An 11537-nucleotide genomic window follows, 5' to 3' on the forward strand; every position below is an offset into this window, starting at 1 on the left:
GAAAGATTGTAATCTGGTGTCTGCACATGAGATGTTTTAGGCTTTAGGGATGTTGGATCGTCTAGCGTTGTTTTCCCGCACGAGGCTATAGTCCTTGACGCAGCGGCTGTAAGTTTGAGTCTGAAACCACAGTCCTTCGCTGCATGTCATCCCCTGGTCTTTCCTCCCAACATTTCCCATCTCTCTTCAGCTGTACTGTTCAATGAAGGCAAAAATGCCCGGAAGGAAAAAACATAAAAAAGGCTTGTTTGTCTGAAAATGGAACACACCTGTGTGAAGAAGAAGAAGAATCCTTTCACACAGCGGGGGGGGGGGGGGGGGGGGGTTTGTCTGTGTCAGTCACTTCCTTTAGGACTGGAAACAGTCTGTGGTGTGTGGGTAAGTAGGAAACAACATTTTCAATAAGAGAGATGAAGGACACATTAATTCATAAGTATAGATGCTGTAAGTCTGTAAGTACAGGGTTGCATTTCATGCTTGAAAGGAAAATAATTACCACTTTTTTTTTTAAAGCTTATTTTTGGGGCTTTTATGCCTTTATTGAGGAGACAGGACAAAGGATAGAGTGGGAAATAAGAGAGAAAGAGAGTGGGTAATGACGTGGCGAAGAAGCCAAAGGCTGGATTCAAACCCAAATCCAACCATGCACAGAGGACTGTAGCCTCTTTACATGGGGCGCACCAACTAACCACTAGGCCACCAGTGCTCCAAATGATGGTTTTTTAAATCAACTTTAAATCATCTTTTTTTTGGAGGGGGGGCAGGGGGGATTAGCCTTTTTTAAATGTAGAGATAGTACAGAGGATAGAGTCAGAAATCATGGAGAGATGGACCGAGGAATGATATGCAGGATTGGAGCTACAGGTGAGATTTGAGCCTGGGTCGCCCGTTTGGAAGAATATGGCCTCTGTGCACGGGGAGTGCGCACTAGTCACAGACAGTGTTTTATTGTGTCAAGAAGTAGAAATTTCAATTTTCTCAATTTTAAAAAATATCTTGAAACCTTCTTAATCAGATTTTGACAGGCCTTCAAAATGGATTAAGAAGTACTTAATCCACTTTTATAGAGTTACATCTACTTCAGTCCCAATTTCAATTTGAAATGAAAACGAATGCAACAGGGGCCACTGTGGCTCAGTTGGTAGAGTCGTCGTCTCTCAACCGGAAGGTCAAGGGTTCAATCCCTAGCTGAGCAACATGTCCGATGTGTCCTTGGACAAGACACTTAACCCCAAGTTGCTCCCCCTGCTTCAGTGGTGGTGTATGAATGGATTAGTTACTTCTGATGGATAATACTACATAGTGATCACTACCATCAGTGTGTGAATGTGTAGGTGTGACCTGCAGTGTAAAAGAGCTTTGAGTAGTTGGAAGACTAGAAAATAAATATATAAGCTCAAGTCCATTTACCATTTAACAAGTGTCCAGATTGGAATGCAATGTTGTGTGTTTTCAAAAACAGCTTCTTCTCCAAGTAATACATTAAAATGTTTCTGTTGAAATAACTTTCCTCTTGTTTGGGTAAGTGCGAGTTCAAGGAGACCTGCCATTTACTTTTAGACTCAACATTTTCCTCTTATGTCTTTTGTACTTTTGCCAGTAGCTCCTAAAAAGGTCTAAAAATGCAAACACATATTGGTCCTGAAAAGCCCTTAAAGCCTTGAACATACAGAAACCCTGTCAATCTGTTCCCTGCAGCCATCTTCCTTTCAAACAACAATCTCTGATTGTAGATCTTGTTGGCAGAGGTGTAAAGTAACGAATTACATTTACTCGCGTTACTGTAATTGAGTAGTTTTTTGGTGTACTTACTACTTTTTAAGTCGTTTTTAAAATCTGTACTTTTACTTTTACTTAAGTAGGTTTTCTGTTAAGTATTGTAATTCGCTACATTTTAAATCACATCCGTAACTGAGTAAAAAAAATAGGCCTGCTATGAATGATTTTTCCTTCATCGCACCGGAGCGACGACAGAGAGAGAGAGGGACACAGAGAGAGAGAGAGAGAGAGAGAGAGACAGAGAGACAGAGAGACAGAGACACAGAGAGAGACAGAGAGAGAGGGAGAGACAGAGAGAGACAGAGAGACAGAGAGACAGAGACACAGAGAGAGACAGAGAGACAGAGAAAGAGAGAGAGAGAGAGAGAGAGAGAGAGACAGAGAGAGAGAGAGACAGAGAGACAGAGAGAGAGAGACAGAGAGACAGAGAGACAGAGAGAGAGGGAGAGACAGAGAGAGACAGAGAGACAGAGAGAGAGAGAGAGACAGAGACCCTTTTCATGACTTGGTGCCACTACAGCTAGTGCAGCACGGATAAGCTCCTCCACTACAGCGGGTCTACCTGCTGAAGATGTTTATAAACTGAAGTCTCATTGTCTTAAGTCCAAGATGATTAAAATAAGTTGGCTGTGGTTCTTACTCTTGGACAAAGAAGTGGCTGAGGATGCTTTTTCTCACTGCAGCGTTCGCGACTACAATCTCCGCTGCAGCTCCGAGCGATAAACACATTTAGTTCCGGAAAGTTTATCACAATAAAAGTCTGTAATTGACATCTCAGATGTGTGAAAATAAATACTTAGAAGCTTCAGTAGCCTGCTAATAGGTAAACACACAGTGACTAAAACATCTAATATTTAAGCTCATAAAGGCTCATTTTAAAACAATAAATGGATTATCTTTCATCTCAAGTTTAGTTGCAGCTGAATCAGCCTTTGAGGCTGTCTTTGAGACTAACCAGCCTCAGAAAAATAAAACTAAAAACACTAAAATACTCTTTACACTTTTTATGATTGAGACAAAGATCCTTTTAGTATTTTCTTAAATAGTTTAAAGTCTTTATATGTGATTTTTTTACACTTAAATGTAATATAAATCAAGTATATCCTCTGAAAATAACTCTGTGAGTCATGACTGTCTACAATGGGTGTAACACCTGAGTCCCACTGTCTGTGATGTTTTCAGAGTTTTCAGAGTCCTATCTTCACTTTGTTTACATCGCCAGGACGGCCGGCTGACTCCTCCCCTCACGTATAAAAGTTGTTTAATTAAGGGACTAGAGAAAAGAAGAATAACATACTGTACTCACTGATTAACTGTGTTTCTAGAGCACGCTCATTTCAGGTAAATTTACATGAAGTGTGAAGATACGAGCATAATAAAGATCGCTAGCATTAGCATGCTAACACAACAATGCAGCGCGAGTTGTTTTGGTTTCATGCTGGAGCTCAAGGGTGACATCTGCTGGATTAAACATTTCCCTTCATAATACAGCTGATTACTTGAACATATAAGCCTTGATTATTTATCCATGTATATTTTGTTTTTGTCAATGGTGTAGAAAAGAAAATGTTTATCTGAAAAGAGAAATCTTTGCAAAGATTTTCCTTTAATTAAAAAAACTTTGAGATTAATATCCTCTCATCCTTTTTTCATGACACACGAGAGATGCGTTGTTAAAAAAAGTAACTAAGTAACTTTTACTTAAAGTACATTTTAAACAAGTTACTTTTTACTTTTACTTGAGTACATTTTTAAACTGGTACTTTTACTTGTACTTAAGTAAAATTTTATTAAAGTAACAGTACTTTTACTTGAGTAGAATATATTAGTACTCTTTACACCTCTGCTTGTTGGTAATCTTTAAGTTTGTTTGAGGTTAAATCTTGTACACATTAATAAACAGTTTAAGATGTGTTTAGCATGTTCAAAACTGTAATGTACCTAAAACCTTTTACTGGATAAAACTGATTCCTCTTCTAGCAACAGGGGCGGCTGTGGCTTAGTGGTAGAGTCGGTCTTTTCTGAACCGGATGATCTGGGGTTCGATCCCCAGCTCCTGCAGCTACATGTCCGTTGTGTGCTTGGGGAAGAAACTTAACCCCAAGTTGCTCCTGCTGCTTCGTCTGTGGTGTATGAATGGTTAATACTGATGGTCACTTTACACAGCAACCTCTACCATCAGTGTGTGAATGTGTAGGTGTGACCTGAGGTGTCACAGCGCTTTGAGTAGTCAGGAGACTAGACAAGCCTCATACAAGCTCAAGTCCATTTAACCATGTTAGAAATGTCCCTTACCTTCTTCAAAGATGTTGTTCCATTATCTAATTGGTGTATCCTCGTTTCCTAAAGTTTCCTCCTGTCCTTCCACCTTTCTCTCTATTTCTGGCTCTAATGTTTCTCTCTCTTCATTCTCTGATAAGTAAAACACTGACCTTCTTTTCCAGGCGTACATCTATTGAGGGACTTTTTTCACATTTGCCCCCCCCCCCCAACTTCTCCCCTCTATCATATCTTAAGAAAGAGGAGGAAATAGGGCAGACACTGCATACATTTAGAGTTCTGGCACATACTCATAAATACACACAGGAAGTGACAGACAAGGGGACGCATGGCCACAAGGGACAGTGGAGAAAAAGATGTGGAGTGTTAGAGAAAGGAGAGGTGGAGAGATGGGGTGGGGGGGTGTATCTGACGCAATATGCTGTTCTATTTGTATGTTCATATCTGTAAACACCACCTCATCTGGCTTTAACGTTGCTTCTCGCCGTGACACCCTGAGCGTAATTATGACACATTGTCCTGCTTCTTGCCATTTTTCTTCAGCAGCTACCACATGCTCATCATGTACACACACACACACACACACACACACACACACACACAAACATGCACACAGGGGTCGGATGGCGAGGAAAATCTGTACTGCAGACACACTTTGATAGAGATGCGAGTGCAAACATACACACAAACACAGACGCACACCTAAACAAACAGACACACATACAATGACTCACACAAACACACACACGCGTGTCACACTCGTCTTGCATTGTGTTTGCTTACTGGCTTTGTTCCATCCATCACACCGTGACAGCCCGTCGCTGTTGATTAGAGCCATGTCAGCCTCAACAGAAAAATCAATGTTGAAATATATAAATAAGAACACAATTAAACCAATTGAGAGGAGGGGAGGCAACAAGTGGTCCTGCTGCAGTGACGCTTCCTGCCAGCAGAGGGCACTGATGAGCTGCATGGTCCCAGTGAAGGGAGAGAGGAGGGTGGTCTGAGGTTTTCTTTGTTAGTTCTCCATCTTTCCCCCGTTCTTTTCCTCTACAATATGTGCATGATTGTAGGGAAACGTGCTGGTGTGTGTGGTGAAGAGCAGCGCGGCCATGACCTCACTCTTTTGCAAACTATTTTCATCTGAACTTGAAAATTGTTCAAGAGCGTCCGTGACAAAAAAAAAAAAAAGCCTGTTTCTCACCATCGATCACTGCACAGAACTCACATGCCCAGTTGGCCCCAGCAGTGTCATTCAGAGGGCCTGTCTGATCATGAATAAAAATGATTCATGTGTTTTCTCGGGCTTGGTGAGAAGTGAAGCACCCGGCCTTGGAACCTCGGAGGAAGCTAGTAAGATTTTCGAACCAGGCAAAAAAATAAAAAAGACAAGCAGACAGTGAGGATGAGAAGCAAAGAAATACGCAAAGAATGCAGGAAACTAAAAATAGAGGAAAAGACTGGTGAAGAGGCAACTAGAGTGGCCTGAAAAGAAGAGAAAAGAAAAGCAGAAAATAAATAAAAAGAGAGAGAAAATGCCGCCAGCTGCTCCTGATTCCTCGGTGGAGGAGTTGAGTGGCATTTTTATGAAGAAAAGGCACGCAAGCCAGGACGTCGAACTGCACCCACTTCACACACACACACACACACACACACACACACACACACTGTCAGTTGACACAGTCAGCACCGCTGCACCAACTACAACTACTCTGTGCATGTGTGGAAGTGGATGTGTCTTTGCGCTAGCAGTAGCAGGAATGCACTCAAAAATGCTAATCCAAACCACATCTCCATAACCTGCATTTGTGTGTGTCCACGAATGTGTATTTTTGTTTCTGGCATTTCAAAGCGTCTCATTTGTGGCTCTTAACAAGTCACTTTCATGTCAACTCTACCAAACGGACAGACACGCGCACGCTCACTAAGTAGCAGCCACGTGCTGTTGCTAATAGCGCTAATTAATAGGCTAAATTCTGCTAATTGAACTCGCTTATGCTGTACCTCTCTCCTCCTCCTATTCCACCACTCCTCTTTCATTCTCTCTGGACTTCAAGACCACGCTGTTCGCTCTTGTTTGAATTTGCACAGTGATTAAATTACAGTAGCAAAGACGAAAAGCAATCTCTGCACTTTCATCATTACAGTAAATAATTCCATAACGCTAATCCCATGTTCACCTATTTTTAACCTCTAATTTCCAGCGTTTGGTTCCTCTATCTTTACGCCTTAGTATCACCCCCACCAACACACACACACACACACACTGACACTCAAACCCACACTCACACTGTCACACCTGCTCCTGTTTGAAGCATGGAGGAGGCGAGATGAAGAAGAAGAAGAAGAAGAAGAAGAAGAAGAAGAAGAAGAAGAAGAGGTGACGTTCAGTAGAATGAGCAGTGTGGAGGAGAGGACGCGATCTGGGAGGGACGTGGGGAGGGGCAGCCATTAGCCATACCAGCTGTTTCTCTTGCATATTAATACGCGAGCAGGCAGGCAAACGCACACACACACACACACACCGAAAACAAATGCAGACAAACATGCAAACTCTTACTGGGAAGACAAAACCGAGCGGGACAGGCAGAACAAATCTGACGCACTGCACTCCATAGTAAACATCAAAGTCGTGCAAGAGATTTACAATGGAGCACACACTCCCACACACACACACACACACACACACACACACACACACACACACACACAGTATGAAGGTAAGTTGGGAAAATCAGAAATGCATAGTGGAGAGATAAAAGGACATGCTTCAGATTTATAACAGATACGTCCATATTCATATGAAATCCATTCGCATGCCAAAGCACACATGCAGCATGGAATATTCCCAGGACTCATGTGTATGAAAAACATATGCAGGAGATTTACAAGGTCGGGGCCATGCTGTTCAGATTCATAACAGATACAGAGGAGCACACACACACACACACACACACACACACACACACACACACACACACACAAGCAAGCTATCAAGACAAGTGTAGACATCTAAAATATATATATGCATGAAAACTGAGGGAACACACTCACACAGCTGCAGACACATGCTGTGCAGCCACACTGCAGATTCACACACGGGAGTCTGAAAGAGGCGAGCGGTGCAGCATGATAGGCACAGAGAGGAAGACAAACAGCAAGAGGGAGAGGGCAGAGGGTAGCAATGATTGTGGCTGTGGCTCAAAGAATTCCCCGAGTGAGCATTATATATTGAAAGGGGGATAAAGTGCAGAATTGCCTCTTCCTTTTTTTCCCTCTCTGTTGTGTTTCCGCAGCGATGAACAAACACTGTCACATCCCTGAAAGCTTTTCACAATGTTATGTGATGTACACCACAATCTAATATATCATTTTTCTATTGTAGAATCTGGAACATTCAGAAAAAAAATGTAAACATCACAAAGTAACATAATGCAGAAAAGACTCTTTGGAGTTTGTAGAGCGGCTGAACAGTAAAATGTTCTGCTGAAAGACATTTTGAATATGAAGTCCATCCCATAGATTTTATTGGCTGTACACAAATATTAGATATAAAGGGCAACAGAAATAAAGGACAACAGCTGCACAAGTTACAGTCTCCTAGAGGAACATCAAATCTATAAAACGTTTCAAACAAAACACAGTTATGATAATCTTCTGCGATTTATTGAGCTGTTGTTAAAGACAGTTAAAGTTGAATATATGCATTAAACAGATTCTGCATTAATAACGCCTCTTAAGATTTACAAAAGAACACAATAATAAAACAGTTAAAACAGAGCCTGAAATTCCTTACTTACATTCTATGTTATTGTCTATGAACAGAATATGTAAAGTTTTCATGATTTCATAATATTTAGAGTTAAAGCGACTTGAAAATTGTTCAATTGTTCCAATTTAAATCAATCAGATTGTTAATTGATGATTAATGAATTTGTGAAGTAATTTCCTATTAATTCCTTTTTTTTAAATTTGTTCCTTCATGTCTGTATTTTTTTTTTTTAACATCTAATATTTAATAGACATAGCTTAAAATATATATATACAAAACACATGTCAAACATCTAAACAACCTTTAGATAATAAAATCAAAACAGATGCCACCCCTTGAAAACAGTGTGTGCCAATGAGGACAATAACTAATCAAACCAGGCTGTAAACATGTTAATGTCTGCTGTAAAACTTTGGCTGTGGTGTGTATGTGACTTCCTGTGCTCCTGCAGCCAGCCTCAAGCAGACACTCGAGCAACTTGCAGGATATTGTACTTCAGCATTGGCTTCATTTTTCAACTTGTGGGGGACCTCTGTATTCTGAGAAAAAGAAAATCAGAACCCCCCAAAAAACTTTTTTGTGACCCTAATCCTCTTCCGTAGATGACATATCACAACATCCCTTACCATTTTTACCGATGAATTCTCTTTTGCAACATTTTCTTTTGATCACTTACAGTCTCTATTTATTGTCTGAGTATCTAGTGATGTCAATCAATTAAAACAAATAGAATTAATAACAGGCTTTGTAATTAAATTATCAAGATTAATTTCACATATCCATGTTATGGGAAGGATTGTAGATGGACTGCATTACATTGTTTCCTCTTGGTCATATCTAGCTTCCAAATTGATTTGTTTTCCGTTATTGAGGGTGAATTCACTATTCTGATGAAGTCGCTTCCCTTCCGTCTCAAGTTTATTTCAGCCCTAAAATATGATATCAGCTCATTGTCAGACAGGCAGACTTACAAATCCCCTATCAGAACAGTGGCCATAAAAACTAGTCATAGACACAGAGGTAGTTTCTGTAGAAATCCCCCCTCATGCATTGCACCTACATCTATAATGCATAAGAACTGCAGACAATTCTTTCTTCAATGTTCTATACTAGAGGCAGAAGAGGCAGATGAGTGTATTGAAATGAAAAATATAAAACCTTTGCCTCTCCTCTCTCAGCCTCCTATCAGGCCATTCCCTGTGACTTCTGACAGCCTGAAAGAGAGGAAAGCCTGCTTTTTCTTTTTTTTTACCAAGCAAATTGCTCATGGGGATGTGCAGCTTTAGTTCAGATATTGTGCAGCAGATAACATCAAGGCCTTGGAGACTGTGCACCCTAATGGCAGGGATACCTGGGCTAAAAATGAGAAAAACAACTGGATAAAAGACAGAAAAACGGAGAGAGAAAGAAGGATAAATATGGAAGAAATAATGTGTCATCTTACCCCCAGACAACATGCAGACAGGCTTATGAAACAAAAGACAAACAGAGTGACAGAGAGAGGAATTCAAAGGAACACATATTCAGAGACTCAGAGTATGTTCTTAGACAGGTGCCAGCAAACACACACACACACACACACACACACACACACACACACACACACACACACATGTCCACAGATGCTGCAGAAAGTAATAAGTGTTGTGACATGGACACTGAAACACGGAGACAGGGAGAAAGATGATTGTAGTGTTAGCGCAGACACATCAACACACACACACACATGTCTCTAGTGTTAGCTTGACTTATGAAATCCTAACCGTGGCTCAACACCGCAATATTGTCTGAAAATGTCAAGGCTTGGATGGAAGCCCCACTGGGACAAAATGTACTGTCAATGCACACAGGGCTCAATCTGTTCTCGCTAAGACATATGGCTTTCATCTATCACTTTCTACGCTGAGACAAATAGTTTTTCCCCAAACCTGGACGTGCAACACAACAAAGAATAGTAAAGACGAGATGAAGAAGAAATGTCACAATGAGAGAGAGAGGACAAACAATATGAAGGTAGATCAGGGGCATCAGTCTTGGATGTTTCTATATGCTGTTTTTTTTTGGGGGGGGGGGACAAATTGCAGATTGAAGGTGAGACAAGGTTCAAAGACAATTAAGAACAACATAGACTAAATATCCTGCCTGATAGATGATTTGTTACTTCCTACTAGTTTGTGTATTTGGCCCTGGTGGAGCGTCAAACAAATCTGAATTTAGTCTGTTGAACTCTGGCTCAGCATAATCGGTTAGTGCTCTTATAATTAACCTTCTCTGCTGTATGAACCAGTTTTAAAACACACAACAAAAATAGAATCGGAGCATCAGCCCAGACTGCAATCTGCCCTCGGTTATTTTTTTTCTTCTTTCTGTAATGCTTTCCAAGCATCACTGACTTGGCTTTAAGACGTTATAATCTGTCTCTATATACCCATAAACCCTTGCGTTCCAGAGCAATTTCCTGTTCAGATTATGCTCTCGCTGTTACAAAAAGAAACATGCTGCAGTTGTCTGGGAGGAGGACAGAGATAGAGCTACATGTTTAAGGTATATCTGTGTAGTCAAGTGCTCCAATTGAATCTGAATGAAATCTAAATCTGAAAGAGTTTACGAGTTCAAATTAGGTTTCAAATGTGCTCGATGTGAACACACATGAGACCGCCATATAATCTGAAAATGAGGGTTTAGGCTTACACAACAACAGAAAACCTTTAATCTAACATGCTGGAGACATGCAAGGTGTTGAACATATGCAGCACATTAACTCAGATGGCAGCATTAGCTTTACCTGCAACACCACAGGGATGCACACTGTGAGCAACACACTCACATGAAGCATATGTGCAACACACACACACACACATCCTGATCCCTTACTTTAATTACAGTTCCCTATATTTCACTACTGTGCTTCACACTAATTAGACAGAAGTGGTCTGTCGCGAGATAAACGATCCCATGTGGCCGCCTTATTTTGACTTTTTATCACACCCACACCCAAAAGTGCACACACAAACACACGTACACAATCACAACACTGCAGTTAGGAGTGTGTACATCTGCGCAAGTGTGAATGCAATGCAATGCACACTGTGATTGGATATACATCTTCACTTGAGCGTAGATGTCCACATGCAAAACACATTCAAATATGCATACGCACATGGACGCTAATTAGGACCTGCTGGTTTTGAAGTTTTATAGAAGGGGGTAAAAAATGCATCGGCTAACCTCAGTTTCCTTTAGAGAAGGGCTGCTGGATTTTAAAAACGTCTTTACGGGCTCTTATTGCAGGGAGGTGCGACACGCCGGGTGCATGATGCCAGGCTTGTAAAGGCTCACCGCGGCGCTGCCACTGTCGCCACGGGCCTCTAACCTGTACCTTCAACCGCCAAACACACCACTCCAACGCCTGGCCGCAGGACTCTAAACTCTGGCCGCAGGACCGCACCCTGGCCTGGTCCTCTGTTTATAGATGGTTACGTGTGTGTGTGTGTGTGTGTGTGTGCGTGTGCGTGTGCGTGTGCGTGTGTGTGTGTGTGTGTGTGGGAAAGCGTTCACTTTCTTCCCCCTCACAGTCTTACATCGTGACTCCCACCTTGTGAAAGCCTGCGGTGTGGCAGACGGGACACCGGAGACCTAGAAATGGCCCTGGCACTCTGGATTTTATGTGCCCCCTCAAATTGATCCAAGATGGCGGTGAAGATTC

Source organism: Labrus mixtus, chromosome 23 (assembly GCF_963584025.1).
Source record: "Labrus mixtus chromosome 23, fLabMix1.1, whole genome shotgun sequence".
Lineage (NCBI taxonomy): Eukaryota > Metazoa > Chordata > Actinopteri > Labriformes > Labridae > Labrus > Labrus mixtus.